This window comes from Ailuropoda melanoleuca, chromosome 5 (genome assembly GCF_002007445.2).
Source record: "Ailuropoda melanoleuca isolate Jingjing chromosome 5, ASM200744v2, whole genome shotgun sequence".
NCBI lineage: Eukaryota > Metazoa > Chordata > Mammalia > Carnivora > Ursidae > Ailuropoda > Ailuropoda melanoleuca.
The window spans coordinates 74,372,916-74,390,982 of record NC_048222.1 but is presented as its reverse complement, the minus strand read 5'-3'; the positions used below and the strand labels follow the sequence as shown (position 1 = coordinate 74,390,982).

The 18,067-nt window shown below is 43.0% G+C and overlaps 1 non-coding gene across 1 annotated transcript; it reads left to right on the top strand.

Moving 5' to 3' along the window:
- Positions 1–11,820: 11,820 nt before the first annotated feature.
- Positions 11,821–11,924, top strand: LOC117802556. Its single transcript, XR_004625924.1, has one exon. It is a non-coding gene; the product is annotated as a U6 spliceosomal RNA (small nuclear RNA).
- The last annotated feature ends 6,143 nt before the right edge of the window (positions 11,925–18,067 follow it).

Below are 18,067 nucleotides of genomic sequence, written 5' to 3'. Positions count from 1 at the left end.
ATCATGACCTGAGCTTAATCAAGAGTTGGACGTTTAACCCACTAAGCCACCCAGGCACTCCGGATATCTTTGTATTCTTACAAATCTTTTTAACCTTTATTTCTGCACACGGTTGAGGTGCTTGGAACAACTTTGATTCACTTGGGGCCTTGTTTTTAAGATTTGTTAAGTGGCACTAGAGCAATGTTTGGTCTAGGGCTTATTATTTCACACTACTGAGGTAAGATCGTTCTGAATACTTTACACACTGCCCTGAGAATATGAGGCTTTTCAGTCTGGATGTTGGAAATTGGCAACATTCCTGGTCTTACGTGAGTACTGGGAACTTTATCCCCTAATTTTTTTTGGATTGTTCTTGCCCTGGACTCAGGTAGTCTTTTTACAAGCATGTGTTGGTCAGTATTCGGCTGAATGCTCCAAGGGGACCGTCTACAGGTATCCAGGGTTCTTTGCCAGTACAGCTCTCTTTCCTGATATTCCGTTCTGTGAATTCTAAGTACCCTGGTCAGCTCAATTTCCTCAGTTCAAGGAGTTTTCTGGGCTCTGCACTGGTTCCCCTTCCCCTATGTCATGGCCTGGAAATTCTCTCAAGGCAGTATACTGAAGCAATGATAGGGCTTACCTCATTTGTTTCCCATCTTGTAGGGATCACTGTCCTTCATTACCTGATGTCTAGTTTCTTGGAAACTTTTTCTCTTATCTTTTGCCTTTTTCTTATGTGTTTGTTTGTTTCGGTTTAGTTTGATTGTTTCAAGCAAGAAGGTTAAATCTGGTCTTTGTTACTCTATCTTGGATTAAGTTGAACATCATTTTGCTCATTTGTTAAATATTGGTACATACTACAGAATTTAAAAAATATATAATGCAGGCAAACAGAAAACATCTGGGGTTGCATTTAGCTTTTAGGTTTTCAGTTTGTGGTCTCTAAAGGAGAAGATCACATGGGATAGGCACAAATGGCACTTTTTATACAATGTAGTAAGAATCATAATAGAAGTTGCTATGGGAACTAAAAAATGAGGCACTTCACCCCTGCTGCGTATTGAATTAACCTTCTTGGAGGAAATGACACTTGAGTGAGCCTTGAAGACTGGGAAGATGTTATCCAATAAAGAAGGCATGGTAGGAGGGAGAGGGGAACTCAGGTTAGAGGTCTACCATGAGTAAAGGTATATTCGCGTGAAATCGCATGATCTACAGTGGGAACTACAAGCAGTTTGATTTTACCAAAGCATAGTAGGCAAGGTAGGAAGTAGTAGAGTGAGCCTGGAGAAATAGGCAGGCAGCTCGTAAAAACTGCCCATGTCATACAAGCATCTGTCAGCCATGAGAGAACCACTGAAGAGTTTTAAGCAGGGAAGGGATACGTCATGTTAGCACCTTAGAGCGATCACGGTGATGGCCACGTGGAGCATGAAGTTGAAGTGTGAAGACTGACTTCAGGGAGACCAGTTGGGAGATCATTACTTTAGCTCAGGGAACAGACAGTGGGGCCTGAGCTATGATGTGTGGTCAGGGTTGGACATTCAGGGAGAATTATTTAGGATGTAAAATGTCAGGACATTTTGACTTAGTATGTGTGAGGGAGTGAGGGAATGGGTGTGGATATAAAATAAGTTCCAGGCCTTTGGCTAGGATTGCCACATGAAAAATGCTGAGATGAACTGTTAGGAGCTATTATGGGGGAGGAACAGTTCTCGGGTAGGGAGAATTTGGGAGATGCTGAGCATGAGGGGGCCATGAGAGGATGCTCTTTGTCTTTGACCCTTGCTCTCACTCCCTCTCTTTGTCCCCCATTCATCCCTCCTCCCGCTTTGGGGGGGGCAAAAAACGTGGATTTGCTATCTGTTTCAAGGAGACTTTGTTCCCAAATCAGGTTTCTTTTTGTAGAATTCTGATCATTGGTATTTTCATCAATAGTCTCTGATAAGTCAGGGGAAGCAGCAGTTTATGGCTGACGAACTAGAATATGAAGATTGTCTTCAGTTCTACTTCAGAGCCACCATTCATATCATAGTACAGTGAATGATGTTCCTTGGAATTGGACAGTGCACAACCTAAGCAGCTGTATGTAGTGGTACATTGTTGTGTCATAGAAACAGCCTGACCTTGGCTCTAACTGGACCACTTACACAATGGGTGACCTTGGTCAAGTCACTTAAACTTCATGACCCTTAGCATTTTTGTTTGTACTGTGGGTGTGATCTTATAGGGCTGATTGTGAGGATAAAACACATTATAAATTCTAAAAGTGTTAGTTATTACTCATTCTTTTTTTTTTTTTTTAAAGATTTTATTTGTTTATTTGCCAGAGAGACAGCCAGTGAGAGAGGGAGCACAGCAGGGGAAGTGGGAGAGGAAGAAGCAGGCTCCTAGCGGAGGAGCCTGATGTGGGGCTCGATCCCAGGACGCCGGGATCACGCCCTGAGCCGAAGGCAGATGCTTAACCTCTGTGCCACCCAGGCGCCACTATTACTCATATTCTTATCTCATCTTTCAAATCTATTTGATAATATTGGGGAGATTTGGTAATAAACTTTGGGTGCTATATTTGCTCCATGGCAAAGATGCTGTAGCCAAAGTAAAATAGAAGCAAGACCAAGTCCAGATTCAGAATTTGAGGACTGACAGAGTATAACCAGATTTTATTTCTTTTTGCCGCCTTACCCTCTTTCCCCAGTCACCTAATACCTATATCTTTCTAAGTCTTCCTAAGGGGCTTGGACTGGGTATAAAAATGAGATGTAAAGGTTAAGGCAGTGGTTTTCAATGCTAGATGCCCATTAGAATCACATGGGGAGCTTTAAAAAATAACTGATGTCTGAGTACCACCCCCAAGGGATTCTGGTGTAATTGGTCTGGGTGTGACTTCAGCATTTGAATCTCTTAATGTTTCCATGATTCTAGTGTGCATCTGAGGTTGAGAATCTGTACCTTGGCCTTTATACCTCTCTGATCTAATGGGAGGCCAGGACTGAAGTTGGTGCTGGTGATAGGGGAGGGTTTTCTTTGTTTTCCTTTTGTTTTGAGATTAGTCTTTGTTATTTGGAGAGGCTGGGCTGGAACATGGGTATGAAGATGAGAAGGGGGCTGGGGACCTAGGCATTCTAATCTCTGAGCTTTTTCCATTTAGAGTCTTTTTATGAAAAAAAAGGTGGAAACATATTTATAAGATAAATACTTAAATAAAAAAATTCTATGTTTTCAAGAAGAATGGAATTGGCATTCACTTTCTGTTGTGAGGTTGGCCATCATTACTATGTTGAATACTGTTAGGTTCAGGAGGAGATAAGATGTCAATATGTGAATAAAGTAGGGCTGCCAGATCCAGCAAATAAAAATATGGAGTGCATTTAAATTTGAATTTAAGATAAACAAGGGATACATTTTTAGTATAAGTATGTCACATCCATGATTTAGGATATACTAAAAAATCATTTGGTATTTATCTTAAATTCAAATTTAACTGAATGTCTTGCTTTCTTTTCTGGCAATGCTAAGATAAGTGAAGAAAAGTTAGTGAAGTTGGGAGAAATACCTTAGTGAAGTTGGGAGAAATACCTGAAGCAAGTCAGGGTGAGCTGATCTAGGAATCAAAAGTCACGTCTTGACTATAATCATAAATGAGTTGTCACTGGCTTAGGTCTTGGGATTAGTCTGGCTTTGAAAGAAAACTGAAAACTAAGCAGCCCACAAAGCTGTTTTAATAATATGATCTCTTACATTGATATAACGCATATGCTTTTCCAAAGCACTTTCACAATGCATTCTCTCACTTTATCCTCCAAACCACCAGAAGTTTAGCTCACATTGGCTGGAGCTTGACAGTGGGAAATTACCAAGGGCTAGAGAGAAGAGACTATTCTAGAGTCCCCAAATGGGCTGGTATTAAATCAAGACCTAGGATCTATTTTTTCTTACAGCCTAGTGTCATCTTTAGATGAGGAGTTGACAGTCTTAAAATAGAGGTGCCAAGGTTCAGACTGTGTGTGTGTGTGTGTGTGTGTGTGTGTGTGTGTGTGTACATGGACAAATAGTTGTGAGTGTGTTGACATTCCTAGCAAGGGAGGAAGAGGTTAATTTGCTTACTGTGTGCCTAAGCCTGTGAATTTAAACCAGGCCACTCATCGGTACCCCCCCACCCCGCCCCCATAGCTGAAACTGGATCACAAACAGCCGGGACACTCACAGCTCTAGTGGGGGCAGTTCTTTTGGTCATGCATATTTCACTTCTGTTTTTAGCTTCTCCCTCTGTTACTGCCTCTCTTCGCCTCTGAGCTCTTGGATTTATCACCTGTATCTGGATCCACGAAGACAGATTTCAGGTTCTTGAGTATCATTATCCTGTATATGCAACTGGACTTGCTCTTACCTCTGGAACTTCCTGTTCCTGCCATCTTGATTCTAGCCTCTAGGACCCCAGCCTGCTGTTGACCTGGTGAGCTGATATTCTAGCCAAGGTAGGGCTTTTGAAAGAGCAGTTGCCTAGTAATCTTGAAGTGTGTGTGTGTGTGGCGGGGCGGCTTTGGCAGCAGCTGATTAGCTAGAGATCCTCTGCATGCTGTTCTCTCGGCCATTTCTGGGAATCATGGTTGCCACTTCCCCCCTGCCCCCCTACACTCCACTGTGCTGCTAGTCCACTTGCCTCTTGGCCTGGAGTGCTACGACACAGTCTACACCTTTGCAGGCAGGAGCCTTCATGGTGACTAGCTCTAAGTGTTGACTTAACCCAGGTTCATGAGCATAAGACCCCTAAAGTCTGTTCATGTCTTAAGCTGCCAGCAAATGTTTATTCAGCACTTGATTTTATTTTGCTTTTCTTCTCTTTCTCTCTTGTTCTCTTTTTTGCTCTCTTTCCCTAGTCACCTTCCTCCCCTATCTTTGCCACTCTTTCCAATCTTGAGCCGTTTGAATGGAAATTAGGAATATATGAAGGCACAGATCCACCCAGTAATATCTTTTACTCTTCTCTAGTTCATATTGATGTGCCAAAAACCCAGTACTAAGCCAAACCAGGGGGTGTCCCTGGTAGCAGGGCATTCTTGTCAACTGCTTTGAGCTAAGAATGGCATAAAGTGGCTGCTTAAATTGGAAATTTTTATTAACCTTAACACTAAGTAAAAAAAAGGTAACAAGTAGGGTGATCATGGTTCATCATTTGTGTACTAGTCAAAGAACTCTGTGTGTTGACCTCCAAAACCAAAAATTTTAGGGGAAAATGATATACAGGAGCCCAAATTCTCTATCTTAGTATCAAATAATTTCGGAGTTGGCAAGGGCACGGAAACTCTGAGATGTTGAATGAGGTATAGTCAAAACAAAATTCACAGCCTCTGGGCTTTATGATAATCTGTTGTTATCATCTATTTCCCTTTATTTTCTGAATTTTTCATTTCACTCCGTGAACTTGAGAAGTTTTAGAATAACGTGGTGTGGTTACGTTAGTGGAGAGACCCTGGTTAAGACTCTAGCTCTTTATCCCATTTAGGATGGGGCTGGTTGTACGTTGTAGAGCCAGCTCCTTAGCTTGGCCACTTAAGGTCTTCCACAGATTGGTCCTTACCTGCTTTTCCATTTTTGTTCCTGATGAATCATCATTTACTTACCCAAACTGGTTTCCTTGTTGCCTGCTGAACCCTCTTCATGTTTTGCCTCCTCTGAGTCTATCCCTGTTTCTGGAATGGACTCTTCCCTCTGGGTTATCTATATCCTACACCACATCAAGGCTTAGTTCGGATATCACCTTCTCTATGAAACTTTTCTGACATTTTTGGATCTTCTAAGCTATTTTTGTCTGCACGATTCTTTGAAGTTTAGTTGATACTAGGAATGGTATTCAAGACAGTGGGCACTAATTTATCAAATGGTTGCTGGCCTGCTAGCACAGGGCCTCAGAGGCCTTCCTTTTGTCCCTTTAATTGCTAGATGATAAGGACGCCTTTATGGTCTGGGGCAGGGTACAGAGATAGGAGGGTTTTGGGACAGATGCCATTTACTACCCAGAATAGAAGTCAAGATTTTAACGGTTGGCATAGACATAACAGTGTATATCAGATGAATGTCATTTCTCTATTAGCTTATTTTCTTAACCTGCTTTATATATAAGGGTCAGAAATCAACAAGTCCAGGCATTCTTAATCCAGGGCCTGTACTCTAGATTCAAAGGGAGTTGATAGCTTTCACCGGATTTTTAAAGGTCACATAATGCAGAAAGGTTAGAGAAACCAGAAAGGTTTTCACCAATGCTCACGTTTATACATCAAGAAACTATAGCCAAATGAGGTTGAGCATAAATGCTGTGCATGCAAAAGTTTTCAGGGGAATGTTTGCTGCTTACTGTCCAATGTAAGTTCCCTTATTTTTTTAAAAAAGATTTTTATTTATTTGAGAGAGAGAGAGAACAGGAGGAGCTGCTGGGGGTGGGGAGGGAGAAGCAGACTCTCTGCTCAGCAGGGAGCCCGATGCAGGTCTCGATCCCCGAGGACTCCAGGATCGACAGAGCCGCCCAAGTGCCCCTAAGTTCCCTTGCTGAAGACACCATTATTATTAATCTTTCTGAAGGTGTTCTGTGACATCACATTGACTGAGTATATCTTTTCTTCTGCAGGGAGCCTGTGGAGCTTGCCTGCTGGGCCAGTGGTCTTGGTGGGGTGGGATTGGGGAGCTGGTGGGACCAGAAGTTCTTACAAAATAGCCACACTGATGCTTACACTGAAGTGACGTGTCGATTAAGCAATCTGCTGAAGAGATGGGTTGAGGAACTCAGAACAAAGAATTTAAATGAGTTCTCAGACCATGGAGAAGGGTTGAAAGCAGACATTAATAGTTTATATATTTTCTATTATAGTAATAGAGCACTTTGTATGTGTTAAGCTACATAACCTTCATAAGACCTTGTGAGGGAGAAATAACTTGCCCAAATCCCAAACTAGAACTAGGATTTGAGCTGACATAGTCCACTTCCATTGTCTGCGTTTCCAACCACTATCTCGACCACTGTCTCAATGATTGTCTCTTAAGAGTTGAGGTGAGGAGCCCCGGTATGAAAAGCAAAAAAGGGTAGGTGTGAGTGGGGGAGACTGACAGATGCCGCTATCGAGAGCTGCTGCCCATGGTAGGCTTTCATGTGGCTCAGTGCTGGGATGCTGGGCATGTGGGAAGGGCAGCAGTGCAGTGGGCACGATCTTTTGAGAGGTTGAAAGCAACTCGTGTTATGATAAATATTATATTTCTTCATCCATGGAGGCCCTGCGCTTGGTACTGGGGACCCAAGATGCATCTACTGCCTTGTGCTGAAGAAACTCGCAGTTCTTTCCAAAGGAAAAGAAAACTGAGAATTTAACAGTTTATCTTTGGGTTATATCCTCCCCTTTCTGAGCTGTCCTGCCCCTTGATGCCTTTCTCCTGTGTCTCCATCAGGGTCTAGTGCCCTCGTCCTAGGGAAGGGAAACCCTTTCAGCCTGAGCTGTCCATCGCCAGGCGGCATAAACTATTACCCTTCGTGGATGTTATTCTAAGCATGTTCTGTCTAGCTGCTCACTTCGAAGCCCTATGCCTCCCTGAAGAACTGTGTAGTCAGCACCACTACAACTATAAGCTCAAACACTCCTGCCTTAGTGTCAGCCCTAGCTGTGGACCCTCACCCAGCACTGGCCCCTGGCTTTTCCTCTTTTTGGTGTGCCTGTACTCCCCTTGGATCTGATGACAGTATTTACCTGTCCCCAGGGACTGCCTGGCTGCTCTCTTGTGCTCCCAGCTCTCAGCTGGGTCTGGACGAGCCTGGCTGGGAAGGGGGCTGAGCTAGCTTGGCTTGTGCTTGGGCAGCTGGTCGGAACTGGGAACAGCCAGGGGATGAGTGTCACCATTCCTGACGTCCTACCAGCTTCTGGACTTCACATCCTTTATCTTATTTAATCTTCTCAATAACCCTGCGTGGCTGGCATTAGTGACCTCATCTTTCAGATGAAGAAACCAAAGATTAGGGAGTTTAAAGTAACTTGCTCAAGCGCATGCAGCTAGCCAATGGCAGAGCGGGCACTCGGCCCCTGACTGACCGCAAAGCCTCTTGGTGATATTTCCCTGCCCTAGTGCCATGGAAGCAAAATCCCACTGTTGATCCAAGGCAGCAAGGAAGGTACTAGAAAAGAGAAGAAAAGTAAAATGGCATTGAGTAGGCATTGAAATAGAGTAGCCAGCAAAACCCCCAGCAAGGGTGAGGAAAGAACTAGAAAGTGAGACAATCACAGAGAGTGAGGCCAGAGTGCCTGGTGTTTTATATTTTGGCTCTGAGTTCTGTGGTTTATGAGAGGGGGCCAGGTGGGCACCCTCAGCCATGACCCTCACTCCCGACCTCTTCTGCTTGTGGCGACCACGTCAGCTCCAGCACCCAGGATAGCACGCTAGCCTCAGCCAGCAGCTCAGGGCTTATCTCAGCCTGTGTGTCGTGATCAGACAACATGGGAACCAAGACTTGTAAGTCCATGAGCCGAGCTGGCAGCCTGGGATTTTAGGCACTCACACCTTTGTGGGGGAAGGCAATCTTTCTCATTCAGGGGGCGCTGTTTCAGTATCCCTAAAATCCTGCCTATTTTCCATCAGCTTGGGGCTGGCCACAGATACTTATGTAGGTGCTACTGGCTCCACGGATGCTCACATTTGGCTCTTTTCTTTTCTTCAGTTCCGTTCTAGGGAGAATGGTATGCCTCCCCTCCCCTCCTCATCATTATATGCTTCCTGGCTGAGACAGAAAATGGAGTCTGCAGGTGGTGTGGCGGAGCCCCAGTGGCTTCGGGCTTGGCCCTCGAGATTGGAAAGGGAAGATTCCAGCGCTGTCCTGAATGGCTGACTAAACCGAGCTCCACTTGTAGGGCTCAGGGTTGCGTTCCTCTCTGCTTCTGGGCTTTAGGCAGTGTCTTGAGAACTGCATGACGGAGAGAGAGGAAACAGGTGGACACCACGTGGGCTGGAGGAAGCCCAGGGTCACCAACTCCCCCTGGGGCCGGGAGGTGATTGCTCCCTTCACAGGATGGTGTGTTAATCATCAGATGGCCGGGACGTCAGGCTGCAGAGAGAGGGAAGTCAGAGTCGGGCTTGCTGGGTTTGCGATGAGGAGTGAATTGAGCTTCGCCTAGAGTCACTTTCACTTCTTCGCAGCCATAAGCGAGGCATGGGAGAGGATTGAACATTGTCGTTTCTGCAGGCAAATGTACTGTTAATGTGCGCTTCAGAGGGGCTTTCTTCAAGTCTGGATCTGCTAGCTGGAAGGGATGGTTGGGCCAGTGCCGGCTGCTTGACTGGCCCTCTGTCAGTGTTGATTGAGTCGTACTGGATTTTCCCAAGAGGGGAACTGACCTGCCCCAGGCTGTACGGGATATGGGGCTGGAGGAAACTGGATTCTCAGGCAGGAGATGCCCTTCTCCACAGGCGAGAAGAGTATTCGGCACCCCGAGAAACTCCTGTCATAAATCTGATTACCAGAATGAACTGAGTAGAAGGGCAAATGCAAATAAGAATTTCCTACATTTTGTGTTATTTATTCTCCTCTGGCTTTATTTAATTTTAGGGATAATTTATCATATGTATGGTCTTTAACACTAACGAGCATTTAGATTTCTAAGCTTTGCCCCTTAGCTGCTCTGCCAGGTTTCGTTTTGTTTTCTGTTTTTGCCAGTTAATACTCTACAAACATTTCATGTTCTAGGGGGTCTATATATTTGTTGGGGATGCAGTTGGTTTCATGGAAAGACAAATAAGTAAGAAACAGAGCAGTGTTGGTGTTTGAATCTTGTCTCCACCACTGATTAGATCTGTGATCTCTGGCTGTGGAATTTCTGTTTTCTTATCTGTGAAATGGGAGATACTGAGAACCTTTTCAACAATTACTGTGAGGATCAAATAAGATAATAGATGCTTAGGCTGGCACCTAGCACATCATTAGCCTTCAATGAAGGTTGTTGGTATTAAAAATGTTAAACTGAGTACCCAACATCAATTTTCTTCCGCTTACAGGATATTCAGTTTTCTGTGTAAGAACCTCCTTGACCCTCCCCCTTTTCTGGAATCACTGAATTGCTCTGTAAAGTTGGATGTTCTTATATTGGCTCACATAAATGGAAATACACATCTGTATTTCAAATTAGATCACCTGGTGTTTATAGCATCTCTAGGGTATGCAAAGGGCTTTTACATCAGTTTTGTTTAGTTTTTTGTAAGCTCATTAATTTTCACAGCATTCTTATGAGACAGGGATTAGACATATTGTTCACGAATTAATGAAAGGACAGAGAAGTTTTGGCACTTGTCCAACATCACAGAGAAAAATCAGTGATAGCAGGAATACATGGACATCTCCAGGCTGCAGACTCAGGGCCAGCTCACTGTCAGTTACGCGTGTCTTCCGTCCTCTGTAGTGGCACACAGGGGGTACAGGTGGACGGGGGGCCTCTATGAGGTATTGGCCCTGGTCATCCCTGCCACCCTCGTCCCTGGGCCAGTTTCAGTCGGCTGAGAAGGAAGGGGCATCTGGAGCTATGCTGATGAAGGTCTAATGGAGACTATGAAATGCCTGACTTCCTTTTTTTCACTTTGTGCACCACTTTGCCTTCCACAATGTCCGTGTTTTCTGCCTTTCTGGAGCCAAGTTCTTTCTTTTCACACTCTGATCCTGGGGAAGGAGTTCTTGATTCAGCCTTCCAGCTGATGGCTCATCCTTAATATAAGCCATTAAGTCCTGTTTCACAACCAAAGACATTTTAGGCATTGGGGTGGTGGTGGTGGTGGTGGTAAATATGGAGACCAGCAGTGCCATTTCCTGTGTCCCTAAAATCATGTTGTAAGGCAGGGAAAATTTCTATCTCTGGGTGAGGGGTGCTGAGGTTGAAATCATGATGTCAGATTCTGGGCTTCCATTGCCTTGCTCTGAAGGTGGACACCTTTGTGGCAAAAGAGGTCTGGCTCTCAAGGCAGCTTTGGGATTGACTCTGGAGTGTCCAAGTCACCACTGCTCCCATACTTGGTCTCCCTGCTAGCACTGACCATCTCAGACCCTGGGGTTGACTCATGGACTTTTCCTCCTCAATGTTTTCTGCAAAGCTTTATGACTTTTGTTGCCTTGCCTGCTATTTAGACTGGGGACCAGCCCTAGCTCTACTTTGGCTGCTTTCCCTCTGTTTTGATTCCCTTTTTCTAGTTTCCTGGCAGCCTAGCCTTGCACCATCTCCGATTTTGCCCTCAAACACCTGTCTTGGTGCTGACTCCTTAGTCTGTCCTTTCTTGCCATAAAGTGAGAAGAAAGGGGGTAGCACAGGCTGATGGCTCACATAAGGTCTTCTGTAGAAGGTAGGAACTTGAACTAGGTCTTGAAGTTTGAGTGACATCCTAATAAGTGGAGAGAGCTGGGGAGGGGGCGGAAGGAACAGAGAGTGCAGCAGTGCAGCATGGTGTCATAGGACATAGCATTGTTGGGTGTTGGACAGAACTGGGTTCCAAGTGTGAGTGGGCTCTTACTTCTGGAACACTAATGCAGGCCTTGTGCGTGTTGTAATCACAGTGGCTTTCTTGCAGAGTCTGGGTCAAACAAGAGAGGGCACTTAAGAAAATCCACAGGAAATTCTTTTCTCTTTCCCCAAACTCAATACAAGATGGAGGCTGTGGTGGTACATGTTTATATATGCATATGTGTATCCAACTTCTAAATTCCTTTTTCATGATAAAAGTAATGAAATCGCCATATGTTTTTTACTACAAAAGAAGCAGCTTCTGAAAAATGTATGAAATGTATGTATCAAAATAAAAATGTTTTGAGCATGAAAAATTGCCAGAGTGCTTGCTTCGGCAGCACGTATACTAAAATTGGAATGATAGAGAGATAAGCATGGGCCCTGCGCAAGGATGACATGAAAACTTGTGAAGCATTCTGTTATTTTTTTCGAAAGCCAAAAAAAAAAAAAAAGAAAAGAAAAATTGTCAGAAAGATTCTTGAGCAGATCCCTTATCTTCTCTGTACCTTGGCTTTATTATCTGTAAAATGGGGATAGCACAGCTTATTTCTCAGTGTAATTGGGTCTATTAAATGGTGTAGTAGTGTAGTGCCCCCGCTCGGTTCTCAAAGAATGTAGATTTTATGTCATTTCATGCTGCCTGCAATGCTGGTTTACTTAATAGGCTGGAGAAAGCCACAGAGAGAGAAAAGCTCCGACTTCTGCTCTCACCTCTTGCCTGGCCAATTGCTCAACACTGAGCAATGAGAGTACTTCCTCTACAGATGTGCCTGTTCCCCTGGGCCTGGGCTTGAGTGTTTTGATTGCTGGAACTTGCACACTGGGCTAATGATGAGCTACCTCTCCTTGTTAAAACTCGGCCTGGGGATATAACGTGATGTCAGCTCCTTCTCCTCCCAAGTGCCTGTGTCCCTGTCCTCTTTCCCTGTGATGATGAATTGTAGCCATTGGTGGCATTGTATATTTAATACAAAGCATTGTTATGGAAACTCCTGTATGACACTGAGCTCAGAAGACTTGATGTTGGGAGTAGCTTGGGCTCTTAATTAGTATTCATCTGTTCTTGTTAATCAGATGTGCTTGAGTGCTTATGTGAACACGTCTTGTCCCAGCTCATGGACCAAGCTGCCTTGGACAAGCCCCTTCCTCAGAAGACCTCAGCATACCACCATGTCCATCTCGCTGCTAACTATAGCTCTTTCTATAGTTATTGATCACCTGCTTTGCCACTGGGGTTTGATCTTCGTTTCAGGATTTCTGTCTTTGGACTTGAACCTCTGCCTGGTCATTGTCATTGTCTCTGGTCTTTAATTCCTAACTTTTTCCCTTACATTTGATCTAGGAGCCTCATTGGGCTCCACAGTTTCTCTTTAGTATAAGTGAAAGTGCTGTTGGTCATTGTCTAGGTATCAATAGTTGGGTCTGGATGTCCCAGGATACTTCTGTATGTCCAGGATTCTTCAACTCTGTCTTTAGCTTGGATAGAAGCCTTTTATAGGCCAAATTCTGCCTGATGACATATATCCATCCATGCTGCCAGAAATGCCTTCCTAGACTCCAGGCTAAATCTCAGAGGAGATTCTGATTTGGAAGGTCAGGAAAGCGGTTGGGGTGATGGAGACTAAGGGGGAATGGGGCCTAGACCAGCCTAGGACTCCGGGTGCTTCCCATACAGGTGGTTCATGGAACACTCACTCTGAGCAACACTCACCAATGCTGAAGTTTCTGGAAGTCTGGCTTTCATATAAAGGGAGGTGTTGTCATGTTGGCCAACAGAGGCTTAAAGCCACAGTTTAAACACTAGGTAAGAATGATTGTTTTAAATCAGAACTTCTTTGAGGGCTGAAAACAATTCAAATTTCTAAATAAGGTAACCATTCTCTCCCTAAGGTTGTCTGTCCTAAGCATTTTGCTTGAGTAGCTTTCTTGAGAGGAAATTCAGAGGTGAATTTCAGGCCACATTTTGTTCAAATAACTTTAATATTTGAGTGTGTTCAAGTCTGTGTTTATAAATGATGCCCAGCCTTACAAAGTAGAAAGTGTATTCTCATCAGGTACCATTGTCACTTTTCCCCCTCCAGTCCTTGCCCTCAATCTGCCCCATACTCCAGCTGGCTCCCACAAATGTTAGTTAATGTCTTTCCGATAAGTGCTTCATGGGTGATCTTGCTCTCAGCCATATTTTTGGAGGAAGAGATGAAAGGAGACTGAAAAATTAAAATCAAGATAAGCGGTCTCTCCCTTGGAATGTTATTAAGAGGATGTGGTCATTTAAAAGTACTTTTCCCTCTTCTCCTCAATGTTTGACGTCTGAAATCATGGAAGATGCTATCACACCTTGCTTTATTAACATAGCTAGAGTCACCTGTTTTGAAAAGCCCAGCCACATTAACCTTAAATGAAAAGAAAGTGGAACAAAAGGAAAGATAAAGGGAAACTAGATTTTGGCAGCAGGAGATGCCAGCTCTCAGCCGGGCCCCTGTAGCTACTCTGTTAGATGGCCCCATGAATTTATTTTATGGGGCGATCATTTCTACTATCTGAGTATACTGAGTCTGCCATGGTCCAGACAAGATTCAGAATCCAGTTAAGTTATATAATATGTTGATCTGCAGGAGAACAAAGAAGGGGGCGGAAAGTTAAGGAAGGGACTAGATGGTGGAGATGGTGAGGATTGGCTTCCTTTGGAGCCCAGAAGGACTTGCTGAGAAAGGTCAGAGGGTTCAAGAGAAGTTGTACTGAGGATTATACACTAATGCCGCATCCATTGAGCCCAAGGCCAAGGGCGTGTGTTGGCAATGCTGGGCTCTTGCAGGAGAGGTGAGGTGAGGCAGAGCTGGGAATGCGGGCTTCACCGCAGCTGGCAGAAGCTTTAGAGCAAGGCACTGTCACTAATTCCATTTCTTTGCACTGAGCCCCAGGCTTCTTATTTCTTGTTGTTAGAGATGAAATGTTCCTAAAAGGTGGATGGGGTGGGGATGGTTAGAGTAGGAGTGGTCTTTTTGGGTGTGGTGGCCTTCTAGCCCAGATTTTATGAGATAGGCAGACTCCCAACATCCTCCTTCATGGACCTCTTAAGTCGCTTGTCAAAGCATATGTTCTGATTTGGGGGTTGGAGCCCTCCCTATTTGTTTCTCTGACAGTTTGTCACTGAGCCACTGTGGGTCCTGTAAAACTTTACTTCCAGGTCTGCTACTTCCCTTCTAGAGTCTAAAGGGCCAAGTGATTTTAGTTCATTAGAATATTAGGATAGATTGTTACCCAATAGAATAATGAAGCCTGAAGAATGGGTTTGATCAAAAGTGAGACAGTTGGTTTTGCTCTGGTTCCTGAGCACAGGTAGAACCTCTCCCCTACAGCAAGCTACGTTGCAAATGGTTGCCTTTGGTCACACAGCCAAGAGAGTGAGGAGGGGGCAAAGATGGGGTGTGACTTTATTTTTCCACTTGGAAAAACAACTCAAAGTATTTGTCATGCCAATGGGTTCATCATTGTATGGAAAGGAACAACATATTTGTAACCTGGTAGGAAGTGTTTTTTACTCATTAAAAACACTGGAAAAGGGGCACCCGGGTGGCTCAGTTGGTTAAGCATCTGCCTTTGGCTCAGGTCATGATCGCAGGGTCCTGCGATCAAGCCCCGCATTGGGCTCTCTGTTTAGTGGGGAGCTTGTTCGCTCTCTGCCTCTGCCCCTCTCACCTGCTTGTGCTTTCTCTCTCTCTCTCAAATAAATAAAGTCTTTAATAAAATTAAAAAAAACACTGGAAAAAATTTTGAGCTGTTATTATTTTGTAGGAGTAAAGGGAATTATTAGTCCTGGCCCATGATGAATACAGAGCCTGGCACTTAGTAGGAGATGGGTAATGATGTTGCATGATATATGAATTGTCTTCACCTTGAGTTGTGTGATTCAGCAGTTTTCTTGGAATAGACACGTATCTCTTAAATATCAAAATCATTGGATGTATATACCAACAGCTGTCAGTTAAATATGACAAGGGCGCTTGCTACTTTGAAGAGGCTGTTTATATAAATATATATGGTGAGACCATGGTATTAATACTTTGGATGCTTTAAGGTCAAAGTAAATCATTTTTACAGCAGTAAGTGACTGATTTGTTTAAGGCCTGCTTTTTGATTTTGATTCTTTAAAATTTTATTTTTGTCTTATTATAAAAATAGCACATTATAGAAATAATAAAAAAAAACCACACTGCAAAAGACAAAACCAAAATGGCAAGCAACTCTTTAAGACAAAAACAATTACTAGCAACATTTTATTATGTAACCTTATACCTATATATATATGTACATATACTCATACAAAAATGAGATTACAACATACGTATTTTGCTAAGTTTTTTTTATCATTTATATATTTTGAACCTTTTCTTACGTCTGTAAATATGCTTTTTATCCTTTTTAATGACTAAATATTATTTCATTGCAATTCCCTTAATCTATTGCATATAGAGACTATTTTTATTTGGTAACAGAAAAGTTTTTGTAGTTAATACCTCCATAGTGAAGTGTTACATATGTATATTTTCTTATACTACATTTTCTTTTACTACATTTCTATCTATAGAATTTCTAGTTTAAAGGCATAAACTTTAAGACACTGTACAGGTATTGAAAAAAATATACTCAAAAAGGTACTGTATTTTTCATTCCTGTCAGTAGTGTTTGAAAGTTTTGTTTTCTTCAAATACTAATCAGCATTGGAACTTATTATTAACAAAATCTTTTCCAGTTATATAGGTGCAGAGGTATAGATCTTGAACTTTTTCATCTTTAAAGTCTAATTGTATTTGTTCTTTTGGAATCAGAGTGTTTATGATTATAGATGCTAAGAGCAATATGTATGTCTCACATGTGTCTTGCTGTTATCCAAGAACAAAATCTTCTGGAAAGAGAATGACCACTTTTCTATTAATTTAAATATGCCACATTCTCATTCAATTAAATTCAACAAGAGTACCTGTTATATGCCAGATACTGTGCTAGACAGTAGGCATACAATTTTGAAAAAAGATACAGACCTAGTTCTCAAATAGCATATAGCTAATGAGAGAAGAAATACAAGTCCATTGGCAGTTTAAATTCTCCAGTAAGGAAGTAAGCATAAGAAGCTTTGGAAGCAACAGAAAGAGTAGCTAACTCCATCTTAGGTAATCATACATAAGGCTTCTTGGAGTAAAGGATGATTTCACCAAGTTCCAGAGGATGAAGAGCAGTTAGCTTGATATGGAAATGTGTGTGTGTGTGTGTGTGTGTGTGTAAGATGGAATAGTACTTACAAAGTGAAATTGTATTGTTAATACAATGGTATTAACAAAAGTCAAGGAGAGCATGGTAAATGCATGAAATTGCGCATACTACATACATGGCTGGAACTCACAGTGAGAGAAGTGGGATGGGCTTGAATTGATTGGCAAGAGATAATCTGAAAAGAAAGAACTGGCCAGATTATGTAGCATTTTATGTTATATTCAGTGTGTGCTGTGTGCATCTTTTTCTGATGTTTTAGAGTAGCCATTGATGGTTTCTAAGCAGTGGAGTGACAGAATCAGATTTACTCTCTGCAAAGAGTCTACTGCCCCCAAATAACGGAATGTATCTGGGGGCAAAGGCAGGGCATTCCGGGAAGCTGAGAGAGTTTAGGAGGCTTTTGAGAATGAGGCCTAAGTCAAGATAGTAGCAGTGTGAATGTGGCTAAGTGGACAGATTAGAAAGACAATAAGAAGGAAATCTCTTTGCAGAGGGAAAGGGGGCAAGAGTAGAAGACAGTATTCGGGTGGATGGAGATGCCATTCAGTGAGTTACGGAAAACAGATAAGAAGCAGCTCTCTCACAATGGAGGAGGTTTGGAGAATTCAGTTTTGGATGTGTTATGTTTTGAGTGGCTATTGTACATTAGAGAGGAAGTATCCAGTTGGATATGTGGATTATTTTCCAGGGAAATACTGTTTTGGAGTTATTAACATATAAACAGGAATTGAAACATGTGAGTAGATATAGTACCAAAAGAGTGTTTGCAGGATGAAAAGAAAAGAAGGGCCAGCACAGAAATCTGAACAACTCCTTCATCTCAGGAATGGGAAGAGGAAATAGAGACTGAGAAGCGTTGTCATGGAGGGCCTTTTACGGAGGACAGAATGTTTATCAAAGCCAAATGGAGCAGATGAATCACATGAGATAAGGATTTTGGATTTAGCAACAGGAGATATTTTGACCTAGTTTAGAGTCATTTCAGAGGAGGTGGACACCAGATTCTAAAGAATTAAAGACTGAATAAGAGGTGAGGAAATGGAAATGAATGCAGACATCTCTTTAAAGATGATGTGGTTACGAGAGACAGAGAGAGAGAGCTGAAAGAAGAGATAGCACTGAGAGGAGGGAGGCATAAAGGGAGAGGGGCACCTGAAGGCCAGGGGTCTTGCATGAGGGGGAAATGCAGTTGGGATCCAAACCTCAGGTGGATTCATTATTCTGAGATAGGAAGAGAGATTCTGCACCTTTTGTGGCAGGAAATATATAAGAAGATAGATGTGGATGGCTATGGTGGC